Source organism: Vicia villosa, linkage group LG3, assembly GCF_029867415.1.
Source record: "Vicia villosa cultivar HV-30 ecotype Madison, WI linkage group LG3, Vvil1.0, whole genome shotgun sequence".
Classification (NCBI taxonomy): domain Eukaryota; kingdom Viridiplantae; phylum Streptophyta; class Magnoliopsida; order Fabales; family Fabaceae; genus Vicia; species Vicia villosa.
In genome coordinates, this window is record NC_081182.1 from 152,839,112 (window position 1) to 152,859,365 (window position 20,254).

Consider the following 20,254-nt stretch of genomic DNA (forward strand, 5'->3'; position numbering starts at 1 on the left):
ATAATACTTCTGCTATATGTTTATCTAAGAATCCTATCTTACATTCCAAAGCTAAACATATTGAGATTAAACATCATTTTATGAGGGACTATGTTCAGAAGGGTGTTCTTTCTTTGAACTTTGTGGATACAGACTATCAATGGGCTGATATCTTTACAAAACCCCTTGCTGAAGATAGATTTAAGTTCATTCCGAAGAATATCAGTATGGACTTATGCCCAGAATGAGAAGATGAGAAGATCTGTGTATGAATAACTTCTGAAATGTGTTAGGACTAGGCAGCTATAAGAAGTTATGATAATGATCAATTAGAAGTGTTGATTTTGTTATTACTAACGTTTCATTATCTAAGTTGACTTAGAAGCTCTTTTATAGTAAAACTAGTAAAAGACCCGTGCTCCCGCACAGGTAAAAACATTTATATCTTAACTTATTTATTTGAAATGAAATTAAAGTTAATGAAAAATTTATACATGAAAGAATCAGAGCATAGACACAAATTATCTATAAGTCAATAATCATCTCATTATTAAGAAATATATTTATTTTTTTTACTTGGATCTAACTAATCGTGTCCCGTGTCACTTCATGGAAGTTTTGTTAATCATAAATTTTATATAATCACACATACAGAACATATTTAGTATAATTGTATTGTAACGAATTTGAATTATTTTGTGTAGTTTTAAGGTAATGTTTTGAAAAAAATTGACAGTATTCTTAAAACATATTTTTGTCTATTTTCCTATTAAAGCTTAATAAAAGGCTTTTTGCAAAATATATATAAAGGATTATATATAATGCTATTCTAAAATAATAAGAACAATTGTATCATATATCTAAACATATGGCAACAGTAAACCACCCAAAACACTATCTACATATCAGTTACACATATATCATTTTTATCTAATTTGAAACAGCAAAAAGAATACATAAACTACTCATCGTAGCAGCACAAGGAATGTTGAGAATGAGCAAAAAAAAATACAAAAGATGGACAGTTTCACAGTCTCACCCACCAATCTATACAACAACAAAAAACTAAAATATGAGCAAACCATCACAACCCCAACAAACCAAAACAGAACCGAAATACCAAAATACCCGCGGCTGTGAAAAACCAAAACTTGCCACCTCGACAAAACAGACCCGACACTGCGATGATATTGAAAGTATAATACTCAAGGTTAAGTCCCGTATAAGCTATTTCTATAACAAAAATTGCAATAAACTCTTCAAATCAGACTCGTAAGTGGTTATACCAATAGATAAACTCAAATAAGTGAATCTAAACATGTGCTTACTCCATTTTAAACCTGCAACTTATATCAAAAGCATGAATAATAACAATTAGAGATAATAGAATTAATAAACCAAATGCAGAAATTATTGAAAAATCAGATCCAATTACAATAGTGTTTGGTTGTTAACATCAATCATACAATTCAATTATATGGTGATACAATCAATAATAGTGAGATGTCAGGTTCTAACCGTAAAAAATCCAAGTGATAAGGTGAGAGGAATGTTTCCATCACCTACAGAACAGATAATGAATGGTCAACACTCACAATAGATGCTCAATTTGCTGGAACCTATAAGGATAATAATCCTCTTCGAAATGATGTATTATTCGCACAATGTTTCAATGCTTAAACATATATGCGCTACATTCTGCAAATGTAACAAATGATCTATGCATTCCCTTTTCTTAAGAAATTAACATGCAGTGCACTATAGTCTCTAATTTAAAGTGATCACAAAAAGGCTCATAAGAGCAATCACCTATCTTCCCTTCACAATTAGCAGCTTTGTTCCTGCATTAACCAAACAATTCAAGTCATGTGTCTAACAGCACTTAGATAAAGAGCTTAGAAGAGATACATTTCGAAACACTAAACGTGGAATTAAAAGTGTTTAAGGTACTATGGCAGAAATGCACACTAAAATGAGTCATAACCATATGTATGATCTATCAAACTTTCAAATTCAATATGTTTGATGCTAACCAAGAAGCCTGATATAACTCCATAATTTATGACTGGGCCGCATCTCTGTTTTGTTCTCCACCGTATATTTCACGACAACTCCACAGCGACTGGGCGATATCTCTTTTACATAAAATACATTCTACATAGTTATTCCTAGATCATGGTATAAATAAAAGAAATAGACATGTTTAAAATACATTTTACATACCTGTTAATACATGTTTAAATAAAAGCAAGAGAAGACGATAATTCATAGTCAAGCATAAAAACATGGTATTGATTTCAACATCTGAGTATCAAAAGACAGAGTTGCTATTGTACCAATGTGAATGCATGAGAACAATCAACCAAGGAGTTTCTTTCCTGTTAACTTTTGGTAGATCTTCTTCAAGCCATTGGTATTGCGGCGTATATGTTCATTCCATTGGAAATCATAGAATCAGCAGTGTTTTTAACATATGCATGTCTGTATGAAGCATTATAGAAATCGAGCAATACCATATGCTGAATATGAGGCCAAGACAATGATGTGTGCTGAAGCTCTTTTGATAGAATACCAAAAGGGTGAAGTACTGTTTGATGCTTTATAAGGAGTAAGGTATCGGTGCGAAAAAAGGCTTGAATGGTCCGGTTTCATCCTACAAACCATCATCAACCCATGTTTCTTTGACAAAAAAAACATAAGAGAAAAGCAATTGGACATAAGAACTATAAAATACAAAATCATGAAAATCATTATAAAAACTACTAATTTAAATAAAAATATAAAATTTTAAACAATAAAAGAACAAACCCTAGCTTACGAAAACATAAATTATAAGCAAAGTTTCATGAAATAAAAAACAAACCCTAAACCCTGGACAACAACAAATCACGTATAACTAAAAAAACAAAACTTTAATGAAATTGAACCTCTTGTTCATGTCGACATCAGCTTTCTTGCAACAAATGTTAGCGAATCTTCTCCCAATACCTTTGGTTGAGGTAAGAGCAAACATGATCTTCTGCTTTCCATGAACATTGGTGTTCAACACACGAAGAATGTGTTGGAACTCTTCGTTTGCGACCAAAGACTACAAATTTCCACAAATCAAAATCAAAATTCAAATCGAAATCGAAATCAAGTATAATAAAATTCGCTTACAGGTGAGAAATCATGGAAGAAAAATGAAATTGGACTTTACTGATCCGAACAGGGCTATGAAGACGGAAGAAACGGATGAGAGAGATGAGCTGAATGGAGAGGGGGAGAGAAGTGAAAGGTTGTGTCAAGAAGAAGAGAGAGAAGAGAAGACGAGAGAGGGAAAACTAAAGTGAGGAGGAAGAAGAGGGAGGGATGATTTTGAAATGAACAATGTGACCAATGAGAGACAAGCACCTGGCGCATAGAATCTGAAAAAGTGATAAAGTTATGTCTTATTTAGTTAGTTACTGAAATGCCTATTAGTATGTGGAAAAAAATTTTGAGGGAAGGGCATTTTAGACAGATTGGTCAATTGATTAGTAATAGTAAGATAGTAGACAACTGTCACCAGTCTTTCCAGAAAATGAACACGCGTTCACTATTTTTTTGGACAAGCATGCGTGCAGTTGAGGAGACGCCGCCCTAGGTAACTGTGCAAATCATTTCATTTTGTTACTTTATCTCTCCTAACGTCATTTCTCATTAAATGCATATTGATGTCATTTTTTTGTAATCATTTCTTTCAAACAGTTTTCTTTTTACTTTATTTTATTTTCTTTTTCAAGCCGTTTAAATAACCCGCTTCATCTTCATTTCATCTTTTTCACTCTCTCTCCATTTGTGTATCTCTCTTTGCATTCGTTCTTCCAAACCCTAGTTTCTGATCTGAAACCAAGCATAATCATCATGTATTCATCTTCAAGTTCTTCAAGCCCTGCAGAAAGACTTACTTCTACTCAGATTCTTTTACGCAAATATGGGTATGCTCCTCTGAAAACCTGCATGATTCCCACTGAAGAACTGGAAGTTCTCTGTGAGTCCGATGTGGACTTCAACAATCTAAGAACAAATGGATTCCAATGTGATGCAAGGATATTAGCACAGGGATGGTCAAACTATCTCGATAGATTGGTTGGACCAATTTATCCTGAACTGGTGAAGGATTTCTGGGTACATGCAACGGTTACCCCAACTGCCATCATTTCCTTGGTGCTAGGGCATGAAGTGGTTATTACTGAAAAGCTCATCAGGAAGCTCTACAACCTGGATGATGAAGAAGGTTGCACCGGTCCTCAACCTGGAAGGGTTAACTGGTATCAGGTTGAAACACAAATCTCTCATGTTGTTGGGCTTGAATCTCATAAAACTGGTACTTTAAGGCCGTTTTATCAAGTGTGGGCTGAGATTATCCTGGGTTCTCTTCACCACAGGAAGCAGTTATTCTCCTCCTCCGCCTACATTATTCCTGATCACAAGTATACTCTCTTCTGCATTGGCAGAAAGATAGAACTCAACATCTCTCACATTCTGTTTGAGAATCTGAAGACTTCCATTGTTGAGTCTAGAGAAGAAGAAAGGGCGAAGAGTCCTCATATTCCAAGAAACACTATTCCTTTCGCCAGAATGATATCTGATATTCTGACGGAAAGTAATCTGTTAGATTCGATTAGGACCCTTGGAGCTTCCCAATTTCTTGGAGTTGTTCAAGGACCTATCTTCAACGGTGTTGATCTGTTCAGACTTGATCTCATCCAGAAGGTATCTTCTGTTGGTACAAGCTTTCCGGATATTTTGTCAAGGAGAGTTCCTGTTGAAGGTTTTGCCACTTTGTTTCATTTAGAACTTCACAAGGCTGTCAAGCACCACTTGGAAGATTCTGTTAGGAAACAATCTGAAGTTGATCCTGCGTGGATCCGTGGTAGAGTGCTTCTGTCAAAAGCTGATCTTCAGAAGAAGGATCAGAAGAAACAACAAGCTAGGCTAAAAAGAAAGGCTCAAGAAGATGAGGCCAAGCAAGCTAAGAAGCAGAGGATCACCTATGATCCTGACAAGGTGAACACTCCAGAATATCGGCAGAAGAAAATTAGAGATTCCTTTCGTACTCCCAGATCTGCAAATGCTCCTTCTGCAATTGTCTCCAGGCATGTTTTTACTCCTCCTTCTGTACCTCAATCTTCTACCCAACCACCTCTTTCTGAACCAAAAAACACCTTCACTATACCAAATCCTCTTCCACCTTCTCTTTCTACTTCTGTCTTAAACCCTACACCACTAAATATTCTTCTCCAACTCCTTCTGATAAGCCATCCTCATCAACCCCCATTATAATTATTCCTTCTTCACCTGCTCCAATCATAGATATCCCTTCATCCTCAATCATTCCCACAGATATCCCATCTTCCTCAAACACCGCACCTCCACCTTCTCTATCCCATCCCCTAAATACCAGAAAATCCAACCCTTACTGCCTTCTCTACCCTGACTACAAATTCACCTCCAACCCACCTGAACCTGAACCCCATATCTACCTGCAGCTGTTCAGAAATGAAGTGATTAGCAGGCTTGACTTTCTAAAGGATGCTTTCTTCAATGGTCTTGATGATGTTTCTACGAGAAACCTCTGGAGAAGCTTTCGCCAGGATTTTCAAGTAGGAGCTATGGGAGTACAGAAGAGACTAGTGGCTGCTGCCCCTGTTTATGCTGGTTATCTTCTGGAGGGTGATAAAGGTATCTACTATCATCCACTCAGAAACAGGGTTACTGTTGAGGAGAAGAGGTTTGTGGATGAGCTGGAAGAAGCAAGAATTTCTGCTGCAATGGAAGCTAACCCTTGCAGGGAGATTGTGGTCTGGAGACCTCAATATCCTGTTCTGCTCGGAGACTTCAGGACTCTCTTTGAATTTATGAGGGAAAACCCTTCTAAGGAAGACCCGAGCTTGGTCATTCTAGCAGTTGTTGACCCACCAGAAGTTGAAGGTCCTTCTGCTCCTAGGAATCTTGCTGCCATTCTTCAGGCACTTGAGAATGGGGATTCTGAGGTTCCTGCTGCAGAGTATGGAGATGCTTCTATGGAAGAAGCAGATGCTGATGATCATGTTGCTGAAACCATTCCTATTGAGGAAAATCCTGCAAATGATCTGACAATGGAAGCTACGGATCAGAATGCCATCCCTCTGGAAAAAAGTTGTGAAGCTTCTTCTGATGAACCTTCTCGTCTCGCAAGGACTCTGGAAGTGATTCAGAAGAACCAGGATGAGCAGAGATCGATCAACGCTGAATTTCGTGCTTTCATGGAGAGGCAGAATGAGAGCAACAATAGGATTCATGATATGCTGGCCAAGATAATGTCAAAGCTAGGGTCATCTTAGATTGAGTCTTTGATTGTTTTCTTTTGTTTTGCTGCATCTGTTTTTCTTTGCATCTTCCCTTGCCCTTCCTCTTGTACTTCTGAACTTTTTCTCCGTGCTTAATGAAAATTATCCTTTTTCTTCTATGTGTTTGTCCTTTTGTTTTTTCATCTGAATCTTTTATGTTTTTGATGTTATGACAAAAAGGGGGAGAAAAATGTGATAAATGATCTGATTTATTTTATCAGTTGCTGGGAGAAAGGCTCCACATTTCTAACAGAACTTGCAAAGTTCTATGTCTTTAGGTGTTGTTTTGCAGGAATTGAAGATCCTCTTTAAAGCTCAACATGAGAAGCAAAGACATGGGGAAACGCAATTCTATAAAGAATCAAGCTCATGGAAATTGAAGCAAGCTGAGTGCTATAAAGCTTCAATATCAGAAGCAAGAAGGAAGAATGTTCTGATATTCTGATGATAGAATATACTTTCATTCTTATTCTTTATATGTTCTGATGCATGTTTATAGTTACAAAATATGTTCTGAAACATTTTGTGTGTGTGCTCTGATACATATTATATGTTCTGAAACATATTCTATGTTCTGATTCATTCATGCTGACTTTTGTCGTTTAGTTTGTTCTGTAACATTTCAGGATGTAAAGATGCTCTGATGATGCTCTGGTACATTCAACAATGTTCTGATACAATCTAGCATGCAATGACTCAAGACGAAATTCAAGCTCTGAAGCTGTCCAATGGAAGCAAGAATCAGAAGCTATGAATATTCTGAAGATCTAGGAAATTCAAATTCTGAAGTTGTCCTCTGGAAGCAAGAATCAGAAGCTGCGAATGTTCTGAAGATCTAAGCATATGTGAAAGTCTCTACTGAAATACTCAGGGAAGTCTTTTATTTACAAAAATTCTTCTAGTATTTATTTCAGGGGGAGATTATTTATCTCAGGGGGAGATTGTTAATCTCAGGGGGAGACATATTCACACATTGTCTATATGCGTATGTTATAGCTGTGTAATTGTCTTTAGCCGTCTGATATTCTGATCGCAAATTCATATCATTTATGTATGTTTTTGTCATCATCAAAAAGGGGGAGATTGTTAGAACAAGATTTGTTCTGATCAATATTCTTAGTTTTGATGATAACAAGCATATGAATTTTGTATGAGATAATGTGGTACTCTAATACTATGCAATTTCCATTTCAGGAATTATATAAAGAGTATGCACAAAATCAGCGCAAGAAGCACTGACTCAGAAGGTTCAGCATGCAACATCAGAACATGGTGTGGCAAGACATCAGAAGATGGTCAAGCAGAATCAGAACATGGGTCTATGGAAGCATCAGAAGAACTTGAGATCAGAAGCAGAAGCACTGAAGTTCTCATGGTATCACGCTCAGAAGCACTTCAAGGTCAGAAGACAAGAAGATGCTCTGCACCAAGCTGTTTGACTCTGATGACATTCAAACGTTGTTTACACAAACATCAGATCAGAAGCAAGTACTAGACTAGCAGGCTACGCTGACTGAAAAAAGGAACGTTAGAAGCTATTAAAGGCAACGTCAGTAGACACAGCGGAAACAAGGCTCGAGGTAGTTGACAAAAGAGTGAAACATTAAATGCAATGCTGTACGGAATACGCAAAGCATTAAATGCTCCCAACGGTCATCTTCTCAAAGTGCCTATAAATATGAAGTTCTGATGAGAAGCTACGTGACGAACTCTGAACCAACTTGCACAAACGCTGTTCAAATTAAAAAGCTCTCAAACTTCATCATCAAGCTCACTACATTGCTGTTGTAATATCTTAGTGAGACTTAAGCTTAAACTTAAGAGAAAATCACAGTTGTGATAATAGCTTTATAAGAAGCATTGTAACTCTTAAAAGAATTTGTTTACATTAAATTGTAAGAACTAGAGTGATCAGGTTGTTGATCAGTATACTCTAGCAAGTCTTAGAAGTTGTCTAAGCAGTTTGTTCCTAGAGTGATCAGGTTGTGATCAGGATACTCTAGAAGACTTAGCAGTTGGCTAAGTGGAAAACCATTGTAATCAAGTGTGATTAGTGGATTAAATCCTTAGGTGAGGTAAATCACTCCAAGGGGCTGGACTGGAGTAGTTTAGTTAACAACGAACCAGGATAAAAATCATTGTGCAAATTGTTTTTATCTTACAAGTTTTAAAGCTACACTTATTCAAACCCCCCCTTTCTAAGTGTTTTTCTATCCTTCAATTGGCATCAGAGCGCCGGTTCTAAGGTGCAAGCACTTAACCGTGTTTAGAAAAGATTCAAGAAGAGAAAAACGCTTCAATTGTTGTATCTGGTTTTTACAAGTGAAGAATATATAGTGAAAAACTAAATAACTTCAAAACCTAAGAAGAGGTTTAGTGAATACGTGTCATTGATTTTCCACAATGTCATCTTCACTTGTAAAATACCAAATTCTTCAATTTTCACCTTCCTAAGTTTTGTTCCCGATAAATCTTAATGGATCTTTTTTAGTATCAAAAGGGATATTATATAGTAAATTAAATTATAGGGAGGAAAGATTAATTGTGCTTGTGGATTACATGGATTGGGTTATTTTATCATATTTAAATGGGTATTAACAAACTTATCTAAAATATGTGGACAAAAGTTTATAAACATAACTATAATTACAAATGTATGGTAACAAGCTCGGACACTAGTGCATATTTCCCAACTCTAAAAATAAAACCGTTAAAATATATTAGCTTTTAACAAATGAAAAAAAGATAATGATAACAAAATAATTTAAATAATTACAACCAACTAACCATTTAAAAAGGAAAACCAGTGAAAAGAAAGAAAAATAATGGATTAAAAACATATAAAACTACATTATATGAAGACCACTTGGGAGGTTGTTGTTGTATCTGGTTTTTACAAGTGAAGACGATATAGTGAAAAATTAAATAACTTCAAAACCTAAGAAGAGGTTTAGTGAATATGTGTAATTGATTTTCCACTATGTCATCTTCACTTGTAAAATACCATATTCTTCAATTTTCACCTTCCTAAGTTTTGTTCCCAATAAATTTTAATGGATCTTCTTTAGTATCAAAAGGGATTTTATATAGTAAATTAAATTATAGGGAGGAAAGATTAATTGTGCTTGTGGATTACATGGATTGGGTTATTTTATCATATTAAAATGGGCATTAACAAAGTTATCTACATGCATGGACAATGGTATATATTTTTTTTAATTATAGTTTGGAAACAAACATGGAGTTATAGTTTTAGCAATTTATTAGTTTAAATTTAAAATAATAGCTACTTGCATTTATTATGGGATTGAAATAAGGAAAGACTAGTGCTTTGCAAACTTCCCTAAAACATTGCAATATAAATTAAACTAAAAATAAACCTTTTCTAAATAATTCAAAAACAAGACATCACAACCAGAAACAAAATTTAGACAAGAACATGGTTGTTCTTGAATCTAACGTACATCGTCAATCATCTAAACTTTTCAATTTTTATTGAATTTAAATTTAACTCTGGTTAAATTAAGAAATTAATAAATTTAAATTTTCAAATTTAAATAAATTCGTAAATAATTTAAATTTTGTCTTGTCAATAATAAAGTAATGTATATTTTTTAAAACAAAATTTTGAATATTTTTTCTTAAACTGGTAATCGTACACACACACGCCCATAAAATGTATTTTATTTTCTTATGACAAAAACATCCTTTAAATATTAAACTGCCAAACATATTTTACCTTAATATCTTCTTAGACTTAGTTTTCAAAAGCAGAGTAATATAACTAGTAAAAAATACTTAAACATGGAGTAAGGTCATTAAAATTGTCTTAATTAAGTGTAATCCATCCTTTATTTCTAAAAAAGTGTGAAAAATAAATCTATTACATGATTAATTTAAATATATTTTTCTTTTCCATGTTTAGGAATTCTATTAACTTCAATGCATACCTTTAAAAATTTTACAAAAATCCTAGCTTTTGATTAGCTTATAAATTTTTTCATTAATATCAAAGGTTAACTTACTAAGTAACTGAAATAACATTATGTGTGTGACGTGGAAATTTTAAATGATATGACATCAATATTTTCAACTAACTAGTCAAAATACGCATGTTAGACTTTGCCATACACGGTACTTATTTGATAAAAAAGGTAAAAATTTTAAGATATAAATATTCATGTCGATCATTGGTATAAACCAAACAATATTTTGAAAATCTTCGATGCATAATTTGTATGATAGTTGAACCATTATAATTCTTAATATTACCTGTATAAAATGGATAACGTACTAATAAAATATGTGGACAAAAGTTTATAAACATAACTATAATTACAAATGTATGGTAACAAGCTCGGACACTAGTGCATATTTCCCAACTCTAAAAATAAAACCGCTAAAATATATTAGCTTTTACCAAATGAAAAAAAGATAATGATAACAAAATAATTTAAATAATTACAACCAACTAACCGTTTAAAAAGGAAAACCAGTGAAAAGAAAGAAAAATAATGGATTAAAAACATATAAAACTACATAATATGAAGACCACTTGGGAGGTTGTTGTTGTATCTGGTTTTTACAAGTGAAGAAGATATAGTGAAAAATTAAATAACTTCAAAACCTAAGAAGAGGTTTAGTGAATATGTGTCATTGATTTTCCACTATGTCATCTTCACATGTAAAATACCATATTCTTCAATTTTCACCTTCCTAAGTTTTGTTCCCAATAAATTTTAATGGATCTTTTTTATTATCAAAAGGGATTTTATATAGTAAATTAAATTATAGGGAGGAAAGATTAATTGTGCTTGTGGATTACATGGATTGGGTTATTTTATCATATTAAAATGGGCATTAACAAACTTATCTACATGCATGGACAATGGGTATATATTTTTTTTAATTATAGTTTGGAGACAAACTTGGAGTTATAGTTTTAGCAATTTGTTAGTTTAAATTTAAAATAATAGCTACTTGCATTTATTATGGGATTGAAATAAGGAAAGACTAGTGCTTTGCAAACATCCCTAAAACATTGCAATATAAATTAAACTAAAAATAAACTTTTTCTAAATAATTCAAAAACAAGACATCATAACCAGAAACAAAATTTAGACAAGAACATGGTTGTTCTTGAATCTAACGTACATCGTCAATCATCTAAACTTTTCAATTTTTATTGAATTTAAATTTAACTCTAGTTAAATTAAGAAATTAATAAATTTAAATTTTCAAATTTAAATAAATTCATAAAATAATTTAAATTTTGTCTTGTAAATAATAAAGTAATGTATATTTTTGAAATCAAAATTTTGAATATTTTTTCTTAAACTTGTAATCGTACACACACACGCCCATAAAATGTATTTTATTTTCTTGTGACGAAAACATCCTTTAAATATTAAACTGCCAAACATATTTTACCTTAATATCTTCTTAGACTTAGTTTTCAAAAGCAGAGTAATATAACTAGTAAAAAATACTTAAACATGGAGTCAGGTCATTAAAATTGTCTTAATTAAGTGTAATCCATCCTTTATTTCTAAAAAAGTGTGAAAAATAAATCTATTACATAATTAATTTAAATATATTTTTCTTTTCCAGATTTAGGAATTCTATTAACTTCAATGCATACCTTTAAAAATTTTACAAAAATCCTAGCTTTTGATTAGCTTATAAATTTTTTCATTAATATCAAAGGTTAACTTACTAAGTAACTGAAATAACATTATGTGTGTGACGTGGAAATTTTAAATGATATGACATCAATATTTTCAACTAACTAGTCAAAATACGCATGTTAGACTTTGCCATACACGGTACTTATTTGATAAAAAAGGTAAAAATTTTAAGATATAAATAATCATGTCGATCATTGGTATAAACCAAACAATATTTTGAAAATCTTCGATGCATAATTTGTATGATAGTTGAACCATTATAATTCTTAATATTACCTGTATAAAATGGATAACGAACTAATAAAATATGTGGACAAAAGTTTATAAACATAACTATAATTACAAATGTATGGTAACAAGCTCGGACACTAGTGCATATTTCCCAACTCTAAAAATAAAACCGCTAAAGTATATTAGCTTTTAACAAATGAAAAAAAGATAATGATAACAAAATAATTTAAATAATTACAACCAACTAACCGTTTAAAAAGGAAAACCAGTGAAAAGAAAGAAAAATAATGGATTAAAAACATATAAAACTACATAATATGAAGACCACTTGGGAGGTTGTTGTTGTATCTGGTTTTTACAAGTGAAGAAGATATAGTGAAAAATTAAATAACTTCAAAACCTAAGAAGAGGTTTAGTGAATATGTGTCATTGATTTTCCACTATGTCATCTTCACTTGTAAAATACCATATTCTTCAATTTTCACCTTCCTAAGTTTTGTTCCCAATAAATTTTAATGGATCTTTTTTATTATCAAAAGGGATTTTATATAGTAAATTAAATTATAGGGAGGAAAGATTAATTGTGCTTGTGGATTACATGGATTGGGTTATTTTATCATATTAAAATGGGCATTCACAAACTTATCTACATGCATGGACAATGGGTATATATTTTTTTTAATTATAGTTTGGAGACAAACTTGGAGTTATAGTTTTAGCAATTTGTTAGTTTAAATTTAAAATAATAGCTACTTGCATTTATTATGGGATTGAAATAAGGAAAGACTAGTGCTTTGCAAACTTCCCTAAAACATTGCAATATAAATTAAACTAAAAATAAACTTTTTCTAAATAATTCAAAAACAAGACATCATAACCGGAAAAAAAATTTAGACAAGAACATGGTTGTTCTTGAATCTAACGTACATCGTCAATCATCTAAACTTTTCAATTTTTATTGAATTTAAATTTAACTCTGGTTAAATTAAGAAATTAATAAATTTTAATTTGCAAATTTAAATAAATTCATAAAATAATTTAAATTTTGTCTTGTAAATAATAAAGTAATGTATATTTTTGAACTCAAAATTTTGAATATTTTTTCTTAAACTTGTAATCGTACACACACACGCCCATAAAATGTATTTTATTTTCTTATGACGAAAACATCCTTTAAATATTAAACTGCCAAACATATTTTACCTTAATATCTTCTTAGACTTAGTTTTCAAAAGCAGAGTAATATAACTAGTAAAAAATACTTAAACATGGAGTCAGGTCATTAAAATTGTCTTAATTAAGTGTAATCCATCCTTTATTTCTAAAAAAGTGTGAAAAATAAATCTATTACATGATTAATTTAAATATATTTTTCTTTTCCAGATTTAGGAATTCTATTAACTTCAATGCATACCTTTAAAAATTTTACAAAAATCCTAGCTTTTGATTAGCTTATAAATTTTTTCATTAATATGAAAGGTTAACTTACTAAGTAACTGAAATAACATTATGTGTGTGACGTGGAAATTTTAAATGATATGACATCAATATTTTCAACTAACTAGTCAAAATACGCATGTTAGACTTTGCCATACACGGTACTTATTTGATAAAAAAGGTAAAAATTTTAAGATATAAATAATCATGTCGATCATTGGTATAAACCAAACAATATTTTGAAAATCTTCGATGCATAATTTGTATGATAGTTGAACCATTATAATTCTTAATATTACATGTATAAAATGGATAACGAACTAATAAAATATGTGGACAAAAGTTTATAAACATAACTATAATTACAAATGTATGGTAACAAGCTCGGACACAAGTGCATATTTCCCAACTCTAAAAATAAAACCGCTAAAATATATTAGCTTTTAACAAATGAAAAAAAGATAATGATAACAAAATAATTTAAATAATTACAACCAACTAACCGTTTAAAAAGGAAAACCAGTGAAAAGAAAGAAAAATAATGGATTAAAAACATATAAAACTACATAATATGAAGACCACTTGGGAGGTTGTTGTTGTATCTGGTTTTTACAAGTGAAGAAGATATAGTGAAAAATTAAATAACTTCAAAACCTAAGAAGAGGTTTAGTGAATATGTGTCATTGATTTTCCACTATGTCATCTTCACTTGTAAAATACCATATTCTTCAATTTTCACCTTCCTAAGTTTTGTTCCCAATAAATTTTAATGGATCTTTTTTATTATCAAAAGGGATTTTATATAGTAAATTAAATTATAGGGAGGAAAGATTAATTGTGCTTGTGGATTACATGGATTGGGTTATTTTATCATATTAAAATGGGATTAACAAACTTATCTACATGCATGGACAATGGGTATATATTTTTTTTAATTATAGTTTGGAGACAAACTTGGAGTTATAGTTTTAGCAATTTGTTAGTTTAAATTTAAAATAATAGCTACTTGCATTTTGTAATACCCCGATTCTCTGACAATGATGATTATCAATTTATGGCTAATTGGTAATTAGAGTGCACATTTAGTCTTATTGCATAATAATCTAAGAATGGTTATGAGTGAGTTAGTAGAGTAGTTGGAAATAAAAGAGATTGGTTAAGACCAAATGAGATTGGTTACAAACTAACCAAATGGCATTAAGGTAAATAAAACTTAGTTGGAGGATAAAATGGACTCTAAGTACTACTTGCATGGGCTTAAGGGCATGTTTGGGTGATAGTAATGCAAATCAGAATTTTTGAGAGAGAGATAATTAGAGGCATGGAGGAAGAAGAAGAACTTATGTTCAACTTTTCCATTTTCGCACCTATAGAACAGTCTTCACTAAACAGGTAATAACTCATCACTCGTAACTCCGATTGAGCTAATTCCGGTCTTGTTGGAAAGCTTACGAATTACTCTACAATTTGCATATATGGACCGCCTCTTGCATGTTCTTTATCATGGAGAAAAACACGTTTGAAGTAGACGGTCTGATGCTGATTTTTAGAAAAGACATGCATGCGGGTTTGACAACATTGGAGGTAGAGTTTTGATCAAAGGAGAACCTTGAGAGCATCATTATCATCCTTTCAACCTCTACAACTCAGAATCTTCATGGGATAAGGTGAGTTCCGTTAGATAGGAGCCTTGGGTAGGAAATTGGGATTAATGTATGTCAAGGGTTTAGTTGAGTTAAACTTGTTGCATGATTGATCAATTAATGTAAAATATGTTCTTTTGGTATCCTTGCATGTTCTGGTATGATAATATATGCTAGGGTTTCATTTGGGGTGATTGGAGATGCAAAAAGTGAAGTAAGGAACCAAAATTCGTATTCTGCACTGTCAGGTTCGCTAAGCGAACTCTGTGTTCGCTGTAGCGAATGCCTGCAGACTGCATAATTGTGTTTTTACAAAAAATCCCATAACTTGAGTTCTACAACTCGAAACGGAGCACCGTTAGAAGCGTTGGAAAGGTCTTTCAGTTATCTATGTGATATTGCTTAAATAACATGCTTTTGATATAGATATAAATTATGGTACATGATTAGGTGTTGCTTGGTATTAGAATAAGGACAATTAGCCTCGAGTTTATGTCAATAAGATGTGATCCTTGTGTTGAACTTAGACCAGGATGTTACCTTAACTATTAAGCTGTATAATGTTTTCCTAAAACTGAGTATTGAACCCATGGTGGTATTTTTAGGAAGTTTAGACGAACTATAGAATGCTTACTTTTCCTTGAATTGAGAACTTCGCTGTAGCGAACTCGGGCTCGCTGTAGCGAATGGTTCGCTGTAGCGAACTAGTAGCGAATAAGTCTGGGAGTTGATTTGATTTAATCGTTGGGGCTCGCTGTAGCGAATCGGGGCTTCACTGGAAGTTCGCGTAACGAACTGGTCTGACACAGAATTTATACTTTTCCCTGTTGAGTGCAGTTTCGTTCTGAATTGGGAACCGAATGTCTCTTGTTTTGGATTGAGAATTATCATGGAATTGTTTGATTAAATATATGCTTTCTATGATAATTGGACGCTTGATTACACTACGATTATGAAATTGGTATGCATGTTTGATTAGTTATGAATCACATGTAACGTTATGTATAATTATGCATTGTTTCCCGCTTGTTCCGGTTGAACATTCGGAGTTGTTTGATTGTATGGCTCTATGAGCATGGTTGTTATGTTGCTTGAATCAGAGTAAGCTTAATCTACTAGGTGGTAAGGCCTGTTTATGGACTTAGTTCCATCATTTACCGTTGCGATGTGATAGTGAGGGTCTTGAATGGCGTTTCCCACTAGGGGTTAACACATTGGAGTGCTCGGTATGTTTTGTGCACCTGAGCTACCATTGCGATATGCTGGTGAGGGTCTTTAAAAGGCTTTTCCCACTTGGGGTAACATATCGGCGTGATTGGTAGGGTGGGGTCGTGATGCCATATAGGCTACATCACTTCGGACTCACCTCTAGTGATGCCACGTAGGCAATGCCACTAGGCTTTCGCCCGGTGGGCTTGTACTGTCTCGTAAACGTTTTCGCATATGTATAACCACCTGCGTATATACATGATTTATGAGGTAGTGACGCCACTTAGGAAGTCATTACGGTAACTCGTCACAGATGAGATTTTGTAGCCAAGTAGGCCTAAGTCATATGGGATTCATCTGACTCATTGTGCGGTGGGCTTATGCGAGTCTCTTGACGCGATGTACAGGAGTGACTCACCGAGGGTGTGGTTTGGCAGCCTAGGTAGACGAGCGAGATTTACTCCTGGATTCCTCGTACATGGGTACGGGTCTGCATACTTGTTTCTGAGGGCATTGAGCCTGTTGTTGTATTTACCTCATTGGATAGTTATGGGACTTCCACTGATGGTGTACCCTTGTTTGTACTTGTACCTAGCCGTGAGGGAAACCTGGATTCTCGATGAATCCATTTGATTGCATGAACCTGGTAGAACCGAGCGAACCCGTAAGATAGGGGAGCTCACTGAGATTTAGTAATCTCATCCCAATCCTCTTATTATTTTTCAGGAGCAGGTTAGAAGTAGACTAATTGCCTGAAGGAATGCTTTGAAGACTGTGGACAAGTAATTGGCAGGAAGACCTCGTCAGACGTTATCTTTCTGCTGTGTATTGTTGAAGACTGTTGAAAGTATTTGTGGGTAAATATTTTCTGTAATATATCGTATCCACAGGGATTGGTTAATATCACTGCCGTTCTATAGTTGTTTATTTTGAGTTAAGAAATTTGGTTTGGTTTGTTTTATACTAATAATAATCTCAAAAGCAAATAATAAAATAAAAGCAAGTAAAGGACTTTGTGGTAACAAATAAAGAAAGATGTTGAGTCTTTAGGGTTCATCAACCTAATCCTATACAATTATCAATTAATTCTCAATAGAACAATCCTTTGAATCATTATCTTCACTTATCCTCAAATAAGATTCCATGTCTGCAAATCAAATTAGATAACTTTTACCGGTATGAGATTCGATCTCTCCAAATCACAATAACGATAATAGTAATTAAGAACGATAATTATGAAAACCCAATTACAATTCCATCTCTGCAAATTGCAATTGAATCAATATAGTAACCTAGGGCAAAAGTTAAATCCTTTCTTTCGATCAAAGATTCAACAATGACGTAAATTAAAAGCAAGGTTTCTTATTGATAATAAATTCAAACAATTGTTCACAGGGATTAATCAATGGTAATGTATATTCATAGGTTAACTACTACCTTAGACTCAACAAGAGGGATTTAGCTCTCCATAGACATGAAGAACATACAAGAATCAATGGAGGAATTCATCTTCATCAATAGAATGCCTTCAATTGGTAAAGAATCCACCTTCTATTGTTATTCTCAGCTTCAGAATCAGATTGCTCTCCTAATTTCGCTCCCACAAAGTATATCTAACCACTTGGAAAACTAGGGCTTTAAAACAGAACTTTTGGGCTTTTAACGCCGAGGCCGCGGCGCGGCAACGGGCTGGCGCGGCGCGCCCCTCAAACAGAAGTATTTTCGCGGCGCGCCTAGGAAATCTCGCGGCGCGCCCTTTGTACTTTCCATCTTTTTCTTCAGCCTTTGAGACTTCCAGCTTCCTTTCCTCCTCATGTTCTTATTAAGTTCTTACTCAGCTCAAAAGCTGCAACAATAACACCCACAAGTGATTCGATTTGCTTTACGCACGAACTAAACTTATTCAGTTCAATTCTTAATAAAAACCTATGGATTCATCACATTTTTGCATTAGTTTAGAGAAGAAATCACTTATATTAACACATGAATTTACCATTAATTTACTCCTAACAAACTCTCCCCAACTTAGAGTTTTGTTTGTCCCTAAACAAAATTACTTACCTCCAACAAAGTCTACCGACAATCATGCAACAAGTTTTTCAAAAAGTTTTTCTCAAGTGGTTCAATCCAGTAACTAAGTCAAATACTCCTCTTCTACCTGCAAACTCAGAATATACACATGAAACAAACTTTGAAAGCAAATTAACTCCAGAAGTTCAAAACACTACACAATTGTAATTGAATCAGCACTAATCACTCTCATCAAAAAGTATGATGAATAAAAGAGGGGTTAAACACTCATCCAAACAATTAAATCAACAAAGATCCATATCATACGTTCACCGAATTGCTAGCATCAAGTCCTGTGAAATCTGAGAATCAGAAGGTCTTTCTCAGGTTGTAATGCGGTTTAGATTCAAAGAAAAGAAGATAATCAAGGGTTGTTCCTAATCTAGGGAAGCATCCAAATCATAACTCATTCCTTCTTTTCTATAACTTTAATTCTCTCACCCGTTCATCCTTTTCCATTCGTAGCTTGGTTTTTCTCTCTCACTTTTTTTCAACAACTATTATATTCAAACGTTGTTCTTTTTCCATCAATTTTCTCTCTTTTTTTTTTCAAGCTACGAATTCTTTAGCCTTTCACCAATTACCACATATACTTACTCTTCTTTTGAGAGTGACTCTCCCCAACTTGGAGATCAACCTGTATTTAGATTATATGAATGCTCCCCTACTTTCTAAAAAAGGTCAAAGAGAAAACACATCACCAAATTTTATGGTTGATGGTCCAAAACAAAACTTTTTATTGAGATCAAACTCACCAAGTATTTTACTTGGTGCATATTATGATGCTTATCTTGACCTCAGGCTCAAAGAATGGTTAGCAACGGATCACACTCTCACAGAAGCAAATAAGTTTTTTTTTCATTGGAATAGGCTAAAAGAACTCTCAGATTCAAACAAGTGCCTAAATCACTTTCACAGATTTCCACAAACGATGCAACAAACGGTTTAGCATGATACAAACACGTCAAAATAATTGATGGTCTCCTGCATATAGTAAACAATGGAAAGCTTTCCTCACAATGGTTAAGGCTAAGCCGATCCAACAAACAATTTACCATAAAGAACTTCTGACAGTATTTACTAACACCTTAAGTTTCATTGCACACATTAAGAGTTTGAGTTTGAAATTCCATACCTGCTTTGTTACTTATTGAAAAAGAGAGTGAAACTCAAAAATTTTGAACATTCACTTACTACCACTTTCATACATGTTGCTTCATTGTTGATACTTCGCTTGAGGTTCTCGCTTTGTTATGGGACTACTTACTCTAATCGTACATCTCCTCTCAAATCTCAAACAAACATGGCATCAATATCATCATCAATATCCGCCTCATTATCCTGGCCTTGGTTATCAGCCCCAGCAGTACCACCTGCATCCGCACCTGTACCCGTGCCTGCATCCCCCCCAACAGGAAAAGGGTTGGTCTCCGGCCAACCACAGTAAGTGAAGTATCTTTCCCTGGTTGGGAAAGTTCTCTCTTCAGGAGCTACAGACAGGTTCCTGAATTATTGCTGCATAGCATCGTGCAGGAAGATCTGGGACCTCTGATTTGCTTCAAACATAGCAGAATAATAATGATGGGCTACCAGAGGGTCAAAAGGGGCTGCACTACCCTGAGGGGGTGCTGCAGAAACGGAAGGT

The 20,254-nt window shown here is 33.6% G+C and overlaps 1 long non-coding RNA gene across 1 annotated transcript; it reads right to left on the reverse strand.

Annotated features, from left to right (window-relative positions):
* Window positions 1-872: 872 nt before the first annotated feature.
* Window positions 873-3,283, reverse strand: LOC131656818 (uncharacterized). The gene is made up of 5 exons (XR_009300311.1): window positions 3,139-3,283; window positions 2,013-3,067; window positions 1,789-1,820; window positions 1,498-1,541; window positions 873-1,319 (listed from the first exon to the last, which is right to left on the reverse strand). It is a non-coding gene; the product is annotated as an uncharacterized LOC131656818 (long non-coding RNA).
* Between the last annotated feature and the right edge of the window lie 16,971 nt (window positions 3,284-20,254).